This window comes from Rhinopithecus bieti, unplaced genomic scaffold, assembly GCF_001698545.2.
Source record: "Rhinopithecus bieti isolate Rb0 unplaced genomic scaffold, ASM169854v2 scaffold_19459, whole genome shotgun sequence".
Classification (NCBI taxonomy): Eukaryota; Metazoa; Chordata; class Mammalia; order Primates; family Cercopithecidae; genus Rhinopithecus; species Rhinopithecus bieti.
The window spans coordinates 231,672-250,005 of record NW_016809864.1 but is presented as its reverse complement, the minus strand read 5'-3'; the positions used below and the strand labels follow the sequence as shown (position 1 = coordinate 250,005).

At 44.3% G+C, this 18,334-nt stretch overlaps 1 protein-coding gene across 2 annotated transcripts in view; it reads left to right on the top strand.

The window, feature by feature from the left end:
* Positions 1-18,334, top strand: part of GRIN2A (glutamate ionotropic receptor NMDA type subunit 2A) — a 443,108-nt gene that overhangs the window by 234,574 nt on the left and 190,200 nt on the right. The gene's annotated exons all lie outside the window — the stretch shown is intronic.

The window sequence follows — 18,334 nt, the reverse complement described above, 5'->3', positions numbered from 1 at the left end:
GAACAAGCCCTAGGCAGATAGCACACAGGACCAGAGTGAAAGCCAAGGGCATTCCCAGGGAGGAGGAAGTTAGGAGCATTTTGTGATCACAGAGAGGCAGAGGTATGCTAATAAGGGAATTAACACCTTTTCTCTGATTAGCAGCCAGGGAATTATTGAAAGGGATTAGATGGAAACTGTGAAAAGATTCTTGGGCAACTGAGAGGTGAGAGGAAGGTAATAGCCTCTTCTTTAGATACAAAGGAATACAAATACAAATACATTTTATTAGCAGAGAATCAGTCTCTTTCATCCTTACCCCAAATGACTTTCTTGAAGACCCTTACATTTGCCTCCTATCCGGACACTTTTGCATGTGAAGCACCTTCTTTGCAAGAGGCATTCTTTCCTCTCCTCTTTGCCTAACCCCTACTCCAGCATCTCCTGTTTGGAGAAGTCTTTGATCATCTAAATTGTTGTTTCCCCCATTGTGCATTCTTAACGCGCTATAAGTTTTTCTTACAAAATGTGAATTTCAATAGCAATTTTGCATGTGTGGTTGTTTAATTAATATTTGTCTTTCCCATCTGGATCATAAGCTCTGTGAATGCAGGTTTCATGAGTGTTTTTGTTCACTACTGGATTCTCAGCCTTCAGCACTGTACCTGGTCCAGAGATGAATAAATAGTAGGTTAAATGAATGAATTAATCAAAGAAAGACACAGTTAAGTGATAATTGATATCTGGCTCACTGTGCAGTTCTAGAAGTTGGTAAGACTCATACTATTTGTCATTCCCGTGAAGAGACTGAAGCTCTGAAGAGCAGTGAAATGAAGTGAGTTTCCCAAGACACACGGCTCATACGTGATAAACCAGGACTTGCATAGAACCCCTGAGAATCTGAATTTTTATTTTTGCTTTAAGTATGGGTATTATGTAGCTTATAGGTAGAGGTTTAAAATCTTTAAAGTTAAAACATGACAGTAACAGAAACAAAAACAGAAGGCAGACAAAAAAGCCCACAGGACAGTGGATTCTTTCCAAACATCTCACTTCAGTGGCAGCTACATTTGAAGAAAGTCTACATGTTGCATTTAAATTGCCTGTCACAAATCACAGTGTTCACCCAGTAGCAGCTAGGAGGGGCTGATTCAAGCCCTTGGGAATTGTTTTGTGTCTTGATCATGAGTCTGAACAACAGAACTTTACAAGGATGATACAAGCTGCTTTAAGGGGTGATGGAACCAATGATAGGAACCTGCACCTAACACCTGGCAGAGACTTTGCCAGTGTGATGCCCAAGCCCCTGGGAATTTCTGCCCAAAGGTGACACAGCCTGATGGGGTCTCCTAGTTTGTTGAAACTGGCGGTGAGAGAGAGTTTGGAAGAAATGACTTGCTTGATACTGTGCAACACAGGGAGCTCATTCACCTTGATGCACTTAGGCAAGCTGCCTAACCTCATTCAAACCAAGCCAGTAAACCAAAACAAAACCAAAAATGGAATTAGGCTCCTACTGTGCTGGAGATAGAGTGATTAGTAAAACAAAATAAAACAGCACACATAGCCCCTGCCTTTCTGGACCATTTATGTAAGTGGGGGACACACACATTCATGAAAGAAGTCTATAAATCAATGTTGATTAACAGCCACATTAAGTGCTATGAAAATATTAGGTTGTTGCAAAAGTAATTGCTGTTTTTGCCATTAAAAGTGGTAGCAGTAACAGCAATTACTTTTGCACCAACCTAATACAAGAAAGAGCATAGAAGAGAGGAAATTTGCCTAATTAGTGAGGGTATGGAAGCCATCCCTTAGGAAATGATGATCTAGAAATGAATTAAGGAAGAACAGGAGTCAGACTGAGAAGGTAAGAACAGTTCAAGGAAGCTGGAACAAGACAAGCAAGGTCTCTGTGGTGGACACAAGGTGGCCGAGAGGTCGTTGCATTTGGAGAGGAGAAAGCAAGGTGGAGAGGCTGTGGTCTGTGACAAGACTACATACCCTGCTGGTATCTGCAGGCCATGTGGTGATTTGTGGTATTTGTCCTCAGTGCCATTTGACACTGAATGGTCAGCACTGGAGTAGTGGTAAGCTCAGGCTGTTGAGAGAGTGAAACCCTCGCCTTAACTCAGGCAATTGGCTGCAAGGATTTATTGATTACCCATGGGGATGACACCAAACTCATCCCCAACTTCTGCAGAATAAGTACAGTCTGATCCCAGGTAATGGGAAACCACATCATCACAGTCACTATGTGCATAATAACTGTACAGTAAACCTAACGCTGCTTGCTACAAACTTATCACTCAACACGATGAACAGAAAGGACGCTGGCCTGGAGAAAAGACTGACTCATATTGAATTCTGGATTCATCCCACTGCATGACTTGCTTTGTCGATGCATTTCATTTAAGTCTGGAGAGGACTTGAGTGCCGGGTAGAGAGATTCATTTAGGGGCAGAAGGCTCATTAAAATCCCAACCTTTTTTTTTTTTTTTTTTTTTTTTTGGTTTGTTTTAAGCCAGGGGTACCTCTAATTTGTGGCCTGAAAATTTTGCTTGGCAAGGGATTGAAAAATGGAGAAATGGGTTCGTATGCCAGGATTGTCTAATCACCAACTTGTGTGAGCTTTAGAAAAGGACTCATTCTGCAGGCTATTAATGAGGTGAGTGTTTAATGGCCCCTTGATGCTCCCCATCAGATATAGTGTCTTGGGTTTTAATAAGCTCTGTTCTCAGTCCTTTTCAAATCAGAGAGTGTTGGAACAAGTCCTTGAGGAGACATCAACAGAAAGATGATGCAATGTGTGTGAGCTGGAAAGAGCAGCCGTCTTAACTCCAGAGAGTGTCTAGGAAGCTGTCTATCTCAATCTGCCGACCACTTGCACATCTAATTTTCGCTTCCTTTCTGTTCTCTGGGGAATAAGACACACTTAGGTTTTATGTTTTTTCTGTAAAGAAAAAGTGATGTCCCGGGTGAAAAACTAAGGAATCTTGTTCTTCAACATCGAAGGTATATTGCAAGCATGATTTTGGAATTGAAAAGGAAAAATGTTCACTTCATTTTCCTTTAGCATGTAGGGAGTTATTTTAGGATATCCTGTGTTTTCTGGCACAAGTTTCTCTGTCCAGGACAGAAGGATTGATGTAGAGGACCTGGTGAATGGAGAAACAGGAAGGCAGGAGGAAGAGCCCCCTGACCCCAGTTTGAATCCCAGTATTCAGAGAAATTCTTCTCCATACCTCTAAAATACTGTTGTGTTTGAGAAGCATGGGGCAGTTGGAAAGTGTTGGGGCCTCCTCCACTGTCCCCTTTACTTCTTGTGCCTCCTTCACTCCTCCGGACCACACTGAGATTGTGCTTCTACCTACTCTACTTGCCTTAAAGCCCCAGGTGAATGTCTCACTGCACCATGCAGCAGTACCTTTCAGCCTTTGTCTTCCTGGATACTAGACACCTTTCACCCCTGCCTTTGTCTTCAAGCTCTCTATTCTGGTGGCTTGTAAGTTATTACATTCCCCAGCTTTTTCCTTGTACCTCTCCTACACTCCTCTGCCTCCTTTCCACACATACTTTCCTTCTTCTAGTCCATGCTTTCTAAGGTTCTTCTAACTCCATATATATTAGGTGATGCCATCCACAGCTGTCAACAACCACCACCCCCAGCAGATGGACAACTTCTAAATCTCAAGCCTCAGCCCTGACCCCTTTCTTGTCTTCAGACCTGCATATCCAGCTTCTTGCTGGACTCCCTGCAGGGAGGTCTCAAAAGCAGCTAACCCAAACCTGAATTTCATGTGCATTTCTCTGTCCCCCTACCTATACCCACTTCCACCCTTGCTCACTCATTCATTCAACATTTACAGAGTGGCTACTGTATGTCAGGTACAAGGCTATCTGCTGGAGCCACAGTTGTGAGGAAGAAAGCAGGTTCCCTAACCTGTTCTTCACTTTTGTAAGTGACATCACCATTCACCTGGCAATCCTCCTTTACACCCCAATACCTCTGCCAATCTGATCCATGAGTTGCCAAGACCAATTGAGTGTGGCTTCTAAACATCTCTTGAACCTCTCCTTTCTGTATCTGTATTGCAGCAATCCTAGTTCAGGTCTTTCTCTCTTTTCTGGAGTTGCTTCAGTGAGATTGCCCTGGGCCTGCTTTCCTGCCTTCATTCATTCCCTCCTCCAAGTCCTCCTTCATACTCAAGCTCAAGTGGTCCTTCCAGAAGATAAAAACCTGCTCATGTCACACCGTTGCTAAAAAATGATCTCATTGGTTCTTCTCATCAACCCCAGAAAGCATTAACTCCTCATCTCTTTTTTCACTCCCTTGCTGTGTCTCTCCATCCTTCCTTTCCATGCTCTTTCTTCCTCCCTCTTTTCTTCCTTTTCCCTTTTCTCTCACTTTCTTCTTGGCTGACTTTCTGCCTTTCATTCAATAATTATTTGAATGTCTTTAATCCAATCCCATAAATATAAACATTGAGTTCCTCTCTTTGGCAGGCTCTGTCACATGTACTTGGGATCAATGAACAAACAAACAAACAAACAGACAAACAGAATATCCCTGATTTCATGGAGCTTATATTCTATCAAATAGGACATTGAACAGACAGAAAATGTGAATAAGCTTTGTAGGTGAATCATATGAGTTATATGGAATGTAAAGGCAACAGATACTATGGAGCCAGATCCAAAGGTGTTTCTCATTGTGAGCCAGACAGACAAGGACTTACCCTTGGGCCCAGCCTCTTCCCCTATCCGCACACTTCTTTGGCTCTTCTTTCTTTTTGTCTTCATATGTTTCTGCAGCACCAAGCTGCTGACATTCCCAGTGGGCGCCATGTTCTTCAATCTCTGTCTCTCTGTACATTGTCTTTGCACACTGTCCTCTCTGTACTCCCTCTCCAGAACTTTCCAGCCTGTGCCAGGTTGCCCTCCAATCACAAGGAGCTCAGGGGTCGCTGGGAACCCATTCACTCTCTTGCTGGGTTGGGTGGGTCCCCTTCCTCTGCATTCCCTTGGTGCCCTGAGTTTTCTTTGGCTACAACTCTCACTACTGGAGCATGCTGAGGGTGGGCTGAGCTCTGTGGCTCCATGACTTTTTCTCTGGGTGAGTCGTGGAGGCCATTGAACCCTCCCCACTTTCAACCTTAAATTTTTCAGGTACAAAGTGGGAAGAAGGAGAGCATTCTGTTTGTTTCTTGTGGTTGCCACAAAGTTTTCAGCAAATATGAAATACCCAAGGGTGAGCGGTATCATTGGGGGCTGGGAGGTCACTGGGCAGTGAGTGTCAGGGCTTCCCTGTCCTGTGAGCCCTGAGGAAGGAATCCCTTCTGAGTTCAACAACACTGAAGAAGACAAACTTACCTGAGGTTGAAGAACACATGGGCTGACTCGGGCTCTCGCCTGCAGCCTGCTCTGAGTGTGATGGTAGCCAGGAAGACCTGGGGCTCAGCATGAACACAAATGGACCTCATTTGATTATGTTTTTCTCCTTTCAAATGGTAATTTGGAATCCTTTTCAGAGGCTGACATTCAATTTCTTTTCTGTGTCACTTCAGAGAAAAAAAAAAACATCATTTTTTTTTTCTGTTAAAATCTCTCCCTTTTCCACCCCTTGTTTATGCTCCTAATTCCTTTTGTGCTCAGAGTTTAATTGTAATGGTTGAACTCTGGTCACATTTAGTTCATCCTCTTCTTTTGAGCTGCAGGTGGGTCTTGGACAGGCTGCCCGGCTTAGTACTTGCTGGAGAGAACAAAAAGATATTAGCTTTTTGACATGCACGCCTGTGTGCACATACACAAACACAAACACAAATGTGCCCTTGAGAATTTAGTGTTGCTCTGTTAAAGGGGCGGATGATATTCTGTGTTTGGTCTACTGATCTCCAAAGCTGTGAGAGATGAATAAATCGGATGCCCATAAGATGCTTAGTTACATAAGTTATAGGACGCTCTGTATTGTGTTAGCTTCAGTGGAGGGAGTGATTTGCAAGCAGAATATTATGCTCTTGGAAAACAGTGCAGATTAGGTTGCTCAATCTCCTGGCATTAGTTCAGGGTGCATTCTTCTGCTGTGGATGCATTGCTTCCAGAGGAAGAAGCTGGTGATGGAAGAAACACTGCATTGGGGAAGGGTTGATTTTCAGGTGGTATCTGAATATATGGGAGAATGACTGGGTAAAGGAAAGGGAGCTCACAGGTTAAGCACTGATAAGGAGGAGGCATATGTTGCCAGTGGTGAAGAGCATGGGTTTTGGAATCCAGTAAAATTTAAATTGATTAGTTTTGACATTGGATATTAATAACACCTTCACGGGATTTCATTAAAGATTAAATGAGATAATATGGAAGAAATGACTGGAATACAATAAATAATCAGTAAACAGCTACTCTACATGAGCTCCTCTGATCTATGAGGTTGGTAGAAATTGTTTTTCCCGTTTTACAGCCTAGGACATGGAGGCTTAAAGGGGTTGAGCCAGTTTCTCAAGGCCACATGGGTAGCATGTGGAAGAACTGAGGTTTGGACTTAGATGTGTCTTATTCCAGAATCTCTGTGTCTTCTGCACTAAGCCACCTCCCATGATTTGACTGGGACTCTGCTCCTGCAAAACACTTATAGCTGTCCTGTTTGGTACCTGCTTAGTAGCCTCGTTAGAGAAGGCTTTCATTATAGCCTATTCTGCAAAGTGAGAGGGGTGAAAATGATGGTTGCAGAGCTTCCTGGGAGCTTTGGATACCTAGGAGGAGCAATAAGATGTGGGTCTCCAGGTACCAGTTGATGGGTGGTGACCTCCTCCCTCCTAGACCCTTGGTAGTTTCTTTTTTCTATCTTCACCAGGGCCTCAAGTAACCATGAGGTCCAAGGGCTCCCTGGGGCACCCCCTCACATCACCTGCAAGACTAAAGGTACCTAAGAAAAGCCTTTGCTGAGGATATGTAGCTGGGAGAGGAGAACACATAAAGGGGCTTGGGAGTGGGCTAGAGATTCGGGGAGGGAAACAGTCTGTCTCTGTGCTCACGAGAGCCCTGAGTCAGCTCTGACAGCAGCGAGGACATGGGCTCTTTTTGGAACCAATTTGTTTCCTGGGTTTGGATAGATAGGGAGTCCACTTTGCCTGAATCTGTTTGGTTCCCGAGTCCTAGAGAGCAAGTATCAAGGGTTCAGACGGTGAAGAATGGCAGCCCAACCCACCTCAGAATTGTGTATTACTTTTCTGCCTTCAGATTGTGAGAGTTTGGGTAGCAATGGATGCTCACACTTCAGACACTCAGTTCTACCTCTGAGCCCCCTCATCTCACATCCCCCATTTATGGAGCTCTCACTTATACCCTGCCGTCTCTAACCCATCACTGTGCTACTAACTCAGCCACTCCCTTTCTCACTGGATGTTCATTTATTTCTTTAGTCTCTTATACCCACAACTCATGTCACATCCATCCATCCATCCGTCCGTCCGTCCATCCGTCTGTTCATCTGTTCCTCTGTCCATCCATCCATCCATCCACTCACCCACCCACCTCTCCATCCATCTGTCCATCCATCTACCCGTCCATCCATTCGTCCATCCATCCACCCATCCATCCACCCATCCATCTGTTCATTTTTCTGTTCCGTTATCCATCCATCTACCCTATCCATCTATCCACTCATCTGTCCATTTGCCCATCCATCCATTCATCCACTCACCCATCCATTAATCCACCCATCCATCCATCCACCTGTCCATCCATTTGTCCAGTTTGTCCATCCTCCCATCCCATCCATCCATCCATCCATCCAATCTGTCCATCCATCCATCTGTCCATCCATTCACCTGCTTACTTATATCTTCATGAAATGTGTTCTGAGCTCCCCATGTAGTGGGAGCTGGGCTGGGTGCTGTTACTGTACAGATGAATTAGCATTAATCTGGTTGCATGGAGACAGCTATTTAAATAGACACCTAAAATACCTGGTGACGATTGACAATAGACACCTGGACAGTGTGTTCTGGGAGCACCGTGGGGGTGGAGGGGAGAGAGGAGGCAGCAGCTGTTTCCTGTTTCCCCAGTGAGCTCCCACATTAGTCCCCTACCTTTCAGTTTATGGAACTCTTGCTCATCACTCTGTTATGGATGCCCGAGCTCCCCTCCAGGTAATTAGAAAACTGCCAGGTCCATTTTATAGATGAAAAAATGGAGACTCAGGAAGACTCAGCCACTTACATACGTTTGTGAGCTGCAGCGCTGGCATGCAGGCTTCCCTGCACAGGGAACACCCTGGGGTCATTTTCTTTGCTTGGCAGATGGCCATGGGCATCATAGGACTGGTGCTTCCTTCTCTCTCTCTCTGCTCTCCTCATTCCTGGGTGGCTTCAGTTCTCTCCCAGGAGTGAGGCAGTTCACCCCAGGGTGGCCCCTCTTCCTTCACTCCCACGCAGTGCATTCTGACTCAAAGCTGAAAGTGCTTTGCCGGATAAGATGATGGGGACTGACAGGGGTGACATACCTGTGACATACTTGAAGGAAACACACAGTGGTGAGAATGTCAGATATCAGACACTATCTTATGTCATTGCCTAGTCCTCCCTGGGATGGACAGAGGTCACCTGGCACCAAGACCCCTGGGTCAGAACCACCACTCTGAGAGATGCTTGCTGCGTGATGTTGGACATGACTTGTTACTTGACCTCTACAACTTTGCTACTGAAAGCTTGGTCCATGGACTAGCAACAACTGATGCCACTTGGGAGCTTGCTTGCAATGCCCCAGCCCCCACCCACTGTGTTTTAACAAGATCCAAGGTGATTCTTATGTTCATTAGAGTTTGAGAAGTGCCTCTTTCTAAGCCTCAACTTCCTTAACTGTAGAATGGGAATAGGAATACCTTCCCTGAAACATTAGTGTGAAGATTAAATAAATGCACTTGAAGATCTCTGTGTGATCGACTGATTGTCCTGATTTGCCCAGGACTGAAAGGGTTCCTGAAAAGCGGAACATCCAGGTTTAAAGTTGGGATGGGTTGTCAACCTGCTTTCACCTCAGTGCTTGGCACACAGTAAGAGCTCCTTTGCCATGGTGCTGCAAAGTTGTGACATTTAGGAGACGTGGAAAAAAGCCACAGGGAAACTGTTTGTATTTGCATTAGTGCTGTGCTGGTGGGTTGTAGTGTTTTGGGTTTTGTTGCCGTCATTGTGGTTGATTCTTTCTCGATTACAACAGCCACCATAATCACAGCTCTCATTAATGGAGCTCTCGGTATGTGCTCAGAGTAATACATGCATTATCCCATTCACAACAACCTCTTTAAAGTAGGGAATAAAATTCCCTCCATTTAAAAACAATGAGAAAATGGAATCTCAGAGCGAGTAAGGATTTTGTCCAAGGCCCAGACACCAGTAAGAGAAAGAGCTGAGATTTGAACCCTCTATTTGACACCAGTGTCTGTGCCTTTAATAACAGGAACATACAGACTCCCAAAGGGAGAAGAAGCAATTTCTTCTGAAACTTGAGCATTCAGAGCTGTTTGTAGACACTTCTTTGAGAACAGTGGGATATTTTTGAAACGGACATTTCGACTATAATGTTTACCACCAGGGACTGCCCCTAGCAAGTGTTATGAGAAAGCCCGAGACACTCCTTTGTATTCCAGAAGTAAAGCTGCTTTCTTCAGTTCAGCAGCAGCACCTCTATGTATGACAGCCGGAGACGAAAACTTAATGAACGGGACTGGTTTGCTTTTTCTCTTTGCTGGAACAGCTTAATGACAAGCGATTATTATTGGTGGCAACTTGTCATGTCTTAAGTCTGGATCTTGGCAGTTGTGGCTGTCAGAGTCTTTGAGAAGAAACCAATCTCAGCACATATTCGAGAAAAATAAAAAACAATGAGGAAAGATGAAGAGCTCATGCAGGGAAAAGTGAGATTTGTGAAGAGAGATGGGTGTCCCAGGAAAAAGAGAAGAATGGTGAAGAAAAAGAGAAGAATGGTAAGAAAAGGGAAAGATGATGAAGAGAGATGCACTACCCTGTAGTCTGAATTATTCTGATCCAAGTTCCGGAACATGAGTTAAACATATTACATTATTTTTTTTTCCTAGCCAAAGTGGCATCAGTAATCTTTGATTGCAAGTGATAGAAAAGCTATTCAAATTGGCTTAAGCAAAATGAGATAATTAATTGGGACATGCAATTGACAACAAGGTAATTTGTCTTCAGGTGTGGCTTGAACAAGGTGTTCAACATGGACATCAGAACTTGGTAACTCTCCATCTTACAGCTTAAACTGTGGGTCTGATAGTTTTCTTATTAGGATGGTACATAGTAGTTGGGTGGCTGCCAGAAATTCTGGCTGAACATCCATCTAAGCTCAAGTCTAACAGTAAAAGTAGCTGTCTTTTCCTATTCCCTTTCTTCATAAATCCAGGAAGTCACTCTGATTAGATCAGGTTAGGACCTGTTCCTACCCTCGAATTAATTACTGGCACTATGGGCCAATTGGCTTGACTGAGAGAGAGGAAAATGACAGTTCTCAGGGGAAATTCACTATTACCAGTAAAGGAAGAAGAGATGCTCAGTGGTTAGAATAAAAAATATCCACCACGTGGCTCAAGGAGGCCCATGCTTCATGAAAATAAAGGAATCTGAAGAAAATAGCTTCAGGGGCACAGAGAAGGCCAGTGGCCCAGTCACAGTTGGGATTTGCAAAATAAAGATGTTTCCTTGTGCTTAAGTTTATCATCTCCTCAGACACCTGACCCCGGGGCCTCTGGTCCGGTAGGATTTCCCTCTGTCTTTGGTGGGAATCAGGCTTGCTTTCTGTGTGAGAATAGCTGGACCTAGCCCCAGACAATCTATAATTGCTAATGACCCTGTTTGGAAGCCTGGAGTCAGATGCTCACCTGCAGGTTGACAGAGCACCAGTGAAGCCAGCTTGGGCCTTTGCTGTGCCCTTGCATAACCATAAGGGTCTAAATCTCAGCAGGGCCTCCTTTTGGCCAGCCCTGCTAATGATCTAGAAAGCAGGACTGAGTTCAAGAGCAATGATCATTGTGTGGTCCTAATTGATGTACAGTATGTTGTGCTGTCCTAAATTAGCTGCAACGAGAATCAAGAAATACATTTCTCCATGCATTTATGTGTTCTTTCCTCTGGCATTGCAGACTTGGTAGTGGGAAACTTGGCTCTGGGTGGTAAACTGGGACAAGGTCTGAAATTCCGGGGAAAATATGGAAGTTCTAGCCACAATATTTGAAGTTAGAGTACCAGTTGACTAAATGATATAGCAAACAAAAGATGCTGGCTGCATCTTTCAAGTCATAACCCAGCAAGTGTTATGGGAAAGCCTGGAACACTCCTTTTTATTCCAGAAATAAAGCTGCTTCCTTCACTTCAGTTCAGCAGCAACCCCTCTATGTATGACAGCCCCTCTACGTAAGTCAGTGTAGGCTTACCTATTGGCACAGATCAGAATTCCAAAGGGAAGAACTGGGCTATCTTACACAAAATCCCCCAAATTCCAGGTTTCTCCCAGGTTCCCTGTTGGGAGACACTGGTGGCACATTTAGCAGAGGAGGAGTTTGTAATACAGTTGACCTAGAAATTAGATAAAGATGCCTTTAGCAGAGGAGTTGTTTGCAATACAGTTGACCTGGGAATTAGATACCGACGCCTTATCCTGAGCTACAGGGCGCTCATTGTGTGATGTGGCCTCTGCTTCCCATTCTGACTTATTTCTCACCCCTCTCTCTCTTGCTCCTTAAACTTCAGCTGTTCTGACTTTCCTTATGTTCCCTGAACTTGATGAGCCCTCACTTACCTTGGCATATGTGTCATCTTCTGCTGGAATGGCTCTCCCTACTCTCATCTCACCCCTAATCTTTGCCTGGATGAATCCTTCTTCATATACTTTTGATTAGCTCCAGTGTAGCAGATCAGATGACCTAGAGTGGGGCTCCTCTCTCAACCCTACTCCTGAGCTATGACATCATCTGATTTCCTTGAAATTATTCTATTATTTTTTAATTCAAATTTTTAAAATTTGAGATGAGTCTTACTCTGGGGTTGGCCAGACTGGTTTTGAACTCCTGGCCTCAAGCAATCCTCCTTCCTTGGCCTCTCAAAGTACTGGGATTACAGGCGTGAGCCACCATACCCGGCAATTGTTCTACTTATTGATGTCCTTCTTTGTCTCCTCCCCCAAGAACGTAAAATTCATGGAATCGGGGGCCTTCACTTTGGTAACCTCCTTCCCTAGGTTCACTTTCCTGGAACAAAGCCTGGCACAGAGCTGGAGTTTGTTAAATTTGTTGAATGAATGAAAGACAATCCACAGATGAGTGTCTCTTTCTAGAGTGGTAGGTCTGGCAAGTCTCTTTAAGTACATAGAGCATGGGATCCTTTCCTGCCCACGGGCAGTCTTGCACTCTAGGGGGATGCTTGTGCCAGTTTCCTTCCCAAAAAAGTGGCCCAGTGGTCTGGAAGGTGCTGAGTGGGACTCAGGAGGGCATGGTGCCCTACCCTCAAGAATTCTCAGTCTGAAGGACATGCAAGGTTCACCCTCTCCACAACTAGGCAACCACATACGATCCAGATTAAAATCTTCAATGCAGGCATAATAATAAGACATCTCACTGTATGCTATATAGAGCTACATATTGGGTATGCCCAAGAGAGATATTGGCTATGATGATGGTCATGATGATGATGGTGAGAAGGAGGATGGATGTCATGATGATGGAGGATGATGATGACAGAGGAAGGCAGAGGGAGGTGGGTAGTCGTGGAGTAGTTATTTTCCAATGGGACTGATTCAGCTTATGTGCTCTTGAGAATGCTATCCATCTCAGTCCTCAGGCTTACAAGGCTTATTTGATGCTTTTAATTTTTCTCTCACCCCTGGAAATTGAAATAAAATATGTTGAAATGTTCAGCTGATACACTATGAGAGTAAAAGAAAGCACATCAAGGCTTACCAAGGCTCACAAGGGCAATCCTCAACAGGAGAATGCAAATTCCTCAGGAGTCTCTCTGGACTGTTGCTGGGTTACCTGCATTATTTTGGCAGACAACAGGAAAATAAGTTGTGGAAATGGGTGTGGGGTTGACAATACTGACCAATTTTCTCATGCTACTTGGGGGTAAGCCTCCTGCCCCTCTCATCCTTCCCCAAGTACTTATCAGGCCCCTACTGTGTGTCAGACATTATACTAGGCTTTAAAGATACTAACTTGAATACCTACTTCTCAACCATACTGCTGTTGAGAAGAGACAGAGGAAAAACTAATAAATCAGCTTTAAAGTTCAGATACTCAGGCCACAGAGATTCCATTTCAATCAAACTGGCATGGGGCACAATGCATAGGTTATTCTTTGATAACTCTCCAAGGGATTCAGATGTGCAGCCAGGAATGAGAGCCACTGAGGTGAGCAAGGGAAAACTAGACGCATCTCATGATGACTGCCATCACCATGGGGCCATGTGGATCTCAGGGAAGTCACTTAACCTCTCATCGTGTGTCTTAGGAGAAACACCATCCATAAGGGTTATGCCGTTTGCCTTATCTCTTGATTAGTTGGGATCAAAGAGATACTGGGTGTGGGTGGGCTTTGTAACCTTTATGAATGGGTAAATGGAATGTAAGTTGCTATTAGGCTCTAGGAAACACCAGGCCTTAGTACCCATGGAGTCAGGTGTCACCCTGGGGACCCAGCAAGCTCTGGAACATTCTGGAATAGGATTGAATGCTCCAGACCTGATCGAATGAGACCTCAGTTATGATGGGACTAAAACACAGAGTTTAGAGCAGACACCCAGAATCCCACACCCTTCTGCCTCCCTCGCTCTGTGTTTAAAACAGTTTGTTCTGTCTTCCGCAGAGCAGTGAGCATGGGGAGAGAAGTGCTTTTGCTTCAAAATCAAAGTGGGTGTATGAAATCTGTTCCTCTCCCCCGGCTGCACATTCTAAGGAAGCCGAGTGCCAGAGGTGGTCAGAGGCTGATATGTAGAATCCAAAAAGTACAGGCTGAGCCGTGGCAGGAGGAGGTAAGTGCAGGAGAGGTGGCCTCTACCATCAAGGCAGGGAGTGGAAAGGATGTTCAGGGGCTTCAGGCCATTTGGCGTATTGGACGCCAGGCCCTGGGAGTGTGGCCAGATTGCCTATCATGTCCTGCCAGTCCGTAAAATCACCTTAGAAAATCCCAAAGCTAAATGTGAGCCTCTTCATTGTTTTGCTATGCTATTATATTTTGCAAATAGGCCCTTGCTTCTGTCCCTCCAAGGGGTAGATGATGCTTTTGGTCCACGGTGGTTTTTGGGTTGAAGTTTAAGATGCCAATAGAAATGAAAGTGGTACAGGGTAACTGCATGGTGCGCAGGAAGAACATTAGGGATGGTTTCTCTCCAAGGCATGGATTCATTGCTGTATGGAAAGGCAGTTTTTTCTTTGCATTATGCAGGCTCCTTGGGCTCAGAATGAATGAGTTGGTTTGCATCGGGCGGTGGGGATTTGAAACTAGCATGTCAGAGGGCCTGGAGAGACCAGTTCCTGAAATAGGATGAGGACCCTCTTAGGTTTCTGACGATGTCTGTGTGATCTGTAGGACCAAGGATGTGGAGACAAGTACCCAAACTGTCAAAGTCAGGCATGGACAGATGAGTCTCCCACTTCTACCATTTCATCCCATTCTCACAGCAGCCCCAAGCGATGGAAGGGTCATTATTCTTGTCTTATAGGGAAAGAGACTCAGACCCAGAAAGATTAAGCACTTTCCCAAAGCCACAGGGCTGGCTAGGTTAGCCACAGTCCCTTAAAGGCAGGAATTGAACTCAGGTTCAATCGACCCTAGAGCTCATGATATTTCAACTATAAAGCTGATGCACATGGATGGGTAGGCTAGGGAGTCTGAACTTAACATGGCAGGCCTATGGGAGCTATTGGTGACTACAGAGCAGGGCACTGGCATGGTTAAAGGGATGCTTTAAGAGTTTCAACGAGGCAGCTCTGAACAGGTTGAGTTGTTGAGATACTCCAAGTCCAAAGTGTGGATTACCTCTTGGAAAAGATAGCATAATCTCCTGATGTGAAATATTTGCTGAGTACTTCATACGTGATGGGCACTACACTGGGTGCTTTGCTACAAGGGAATCATTTAATCTCTACAACTCAATGAGAAAGCACCATTATTGGCAACAGTAGAGTGGAGAGATAAAAAGCTGGAGACCCTGAGGGAAGGCAAACCTGATTTCTACCTGTATTATTTTCTACCTGAAAAATCAGCCTATTTCTGGGTCTTTTTTCATTTGTAAAATGGGCATGCTACTAGTGCCAACTTAGTAAGGTGGTTGGGGGTGGCTTTAAATGAGATAGTACCTAGAAAGTAAGGAGCAATGTGACTCTCATAGAGTAAGTATTTCTAGCATGTTTTACTATGATCATTATTACCATAGCCACACCCATTTTATAGGTGAGAAAACTGAGACTTAGAAAGGCTGAGTGTTTTTTTTCCCCCCAACCCAAAGTCACATAATGAGGATTGGAGCTGGGTAGTCCAACCCCAGAGGTTCTAGTATTCTCCTTTCCGGGGAGAGGCTGCGAATGGGGATCAGCATAGTGGGTAATGGGAGAGATTCAGCTTGGGCTGAAATTTGGCATGATAGGGAGTGGGTACAGCACAAAGCAAGGGTTTTTGCACATACTCTTTCACAGATGGCCTGTGCTGAGCTGGCTCTGGGCCGATTAACTGCTGTCCCTATAATTATCTTTCTCCTGAGGAAGTTCACAGTGCAGCCATGCCCTCCTCTGCATGTGGAGAACCAGATAAGATGGGTGTGCTTACAGCTCTACTCTGTGCACAAACCTTTGCATGGATACCCTGGTCATGTCTAGCTCAGAGTACATAGAGCAAGGGTGTTGGAGGATCCCACATTCCATCACCATCTGGCATGTCTGACCTTCACCTCTCCACCAATACCAGTCTTCCCAAGGAATTGTCTCCTAGACCCTTTTTATTGGGTTCCAGTGGTGCCTTTAGGGTGTGTCCTGTTAAGAGCGTTCTCTATTCCTTGTGTACTCAGTGCAAGATGCCGATCCACCGCCTTTTGCAGTCAGAAGGTAGCTCTGGTGACTGGCTTCCTTTGAGGCATCATTTCCATGGGAGTTATCACATTTCTTTGGTGATTTAGGACGTTTTCGCCCCATCCCAAGAGGCGTCTCACAGTGTGTGAGGTTGACAAATATGATTGCCTTTAGACTCTACTTACGTGTTGCCTTCTGTTGGTGGTTTCTTTATGTTGTTGCCCTATTTTGGCATTTAATGAAGTTCTCTGGACAACTGCTGAGGTTTATAGGTCTTCTATATTCTCCTCTTTATCATCAAATGACACATTGAGATATAGGTGAGTATTGGATGGTTGGGTAATTCCTCAGGGTAGGAAGGTGTAGGTGATGATGTTGAAAGTTTCATTTTGTTTTGGTCACAATATTCAGAATCCACACAAAATACAATCTCAGATACTGAATTCTCCTTCTTTCCATTTCTGGTCTTAACCAAGGACATTCCTCTTAGGCTTCATTCACATATTCATTCCCTTGTCATCCATTTATGGTTGTGCCAAGACTTCTGCCAGGTTCTGGGGACATAAAGATGAAAACGACAAAAATCTCTGCCCTTGAGGAGCTCACAGTCTTGTTGAGATGTGATTTAAAATGGTTAATCAATTCAAGAATATTAGATTTCTGCAAAAGCCACTGTAGGGAAAACAATAATTATCCAAAGTCTTTAAATCTATTACCCACTTTAATTGATTTAATTAGGTAAAATTCATAGAACTGTAATGTTGGAAGGGGCCCAGAAGACATTTATTCTTGTTTCTTTTCTCTGCCTTCAGGCCATGCTTCACTCAAATTATCCCGCAAACCCATGCATTTCAGAAAAGAGCAGTATTTCGAAGAACTATAGCTTTTGGCCCGTTCTGATAAAACTTTTAGTGAGCACCCACAGGGAAAGCGATGTAAGCTTGTTGAAATAATTGACATGCACAGCTACAAAGTATTGTTCTGAAAAACATGAATGGACCATCCACCCTTCACACACACACAAACACACACACACACACACACACACACACACACACTCTCTTGCAGTGGAATCCCCATAAGTTACCCTGTTGAGGTTGTGTTCAACACACATGGTAAATACAGAATGCAAAATAAAAACATGACTGTAATATGATGAGGACCTTTTGATAATTTTTTCATTTACCTGAAGGAAATACATCTCAGCACTTGTCAAATCCTGTTTTGCTCCGACACAGAGGCATACTTTCTGTTCTGTTTAGTTGGTATTTTTGCACCATGTCCACAAGTCAACAACGTGATTTAAGCATCTGTTCCATACAGATCTTCAGTGATCCCAGGAAGGCTGTGGTTGAGTGTCAGAAAGGGGGCAGGACGTAGAGTCATGGCACCGAGGTACGGATGCCTACTTGCTGTGTGACTGTTTTGAGCCTCATTTTCCCTGCCAACAATACCAGCTTTGTAGGATCACTGTGGGGATTTGACGAGTTAGGGGGTATGAAGGCAGTTTGTATATTGTACCACTGTATGCATCACCTGCCTTTTCTAAATGGAAATTTGTTCTCATGATCGTAGATTGGTGGAGATGTTAGGGCTAATAGAGGCCCTTTAACACAACATAAGTTACCATGCCACTTTCTAGGGTGAGAACATTCAGCGAGTCTCCCTTATGCTCTGAATAGAGTCTAACTCTCTGGACATAGCTCCTCAGGCCTTGTGTGCTGGGGTTTCTGCCAAGCTCTTCAACATCATATCGTACGCCTCCTTTGGGCGCCATGATATATTCATCTACAGCTTCTGAAATAGTTGCAGTGCATCCTCGGGATTCCTCTGACTGTAACATCCATGCACTTCTTCCTCACCTGGATGCTCCTTCAGCACTTCATATGCATCTTTTTGCCCTTAGTTCATGGAAGTTGTCTTCCACTTAATTCTTATTAAGAATGCTGAATAAGATGTCTGATGAATATTTATTGATTGAAAAGGTCCACATGGTATTTATGATACTCTATTATGTGGGAGCCGTACGTTCAAGTGACAGAAACCCTACTCAAACTGCTTACATGAACATAGAAACTTGCTGGTTTCTATAACCAAGGGGTCCAGGAGAAATGACTTCAGACTTCGCAGACTCTAGGGGCTCCAAATATATCTTTAGAAAACAGTCTGTCTTTGCTGATGCTGTTTTGTATCTCTGGCTTGATTTTTCCAGTCATGAGCCGGGGTGGGGTTCAGATAGAGTTTGTTCTGTTAGAACCATATAGACTCAAAGGAGGAGGGGGCAGGATG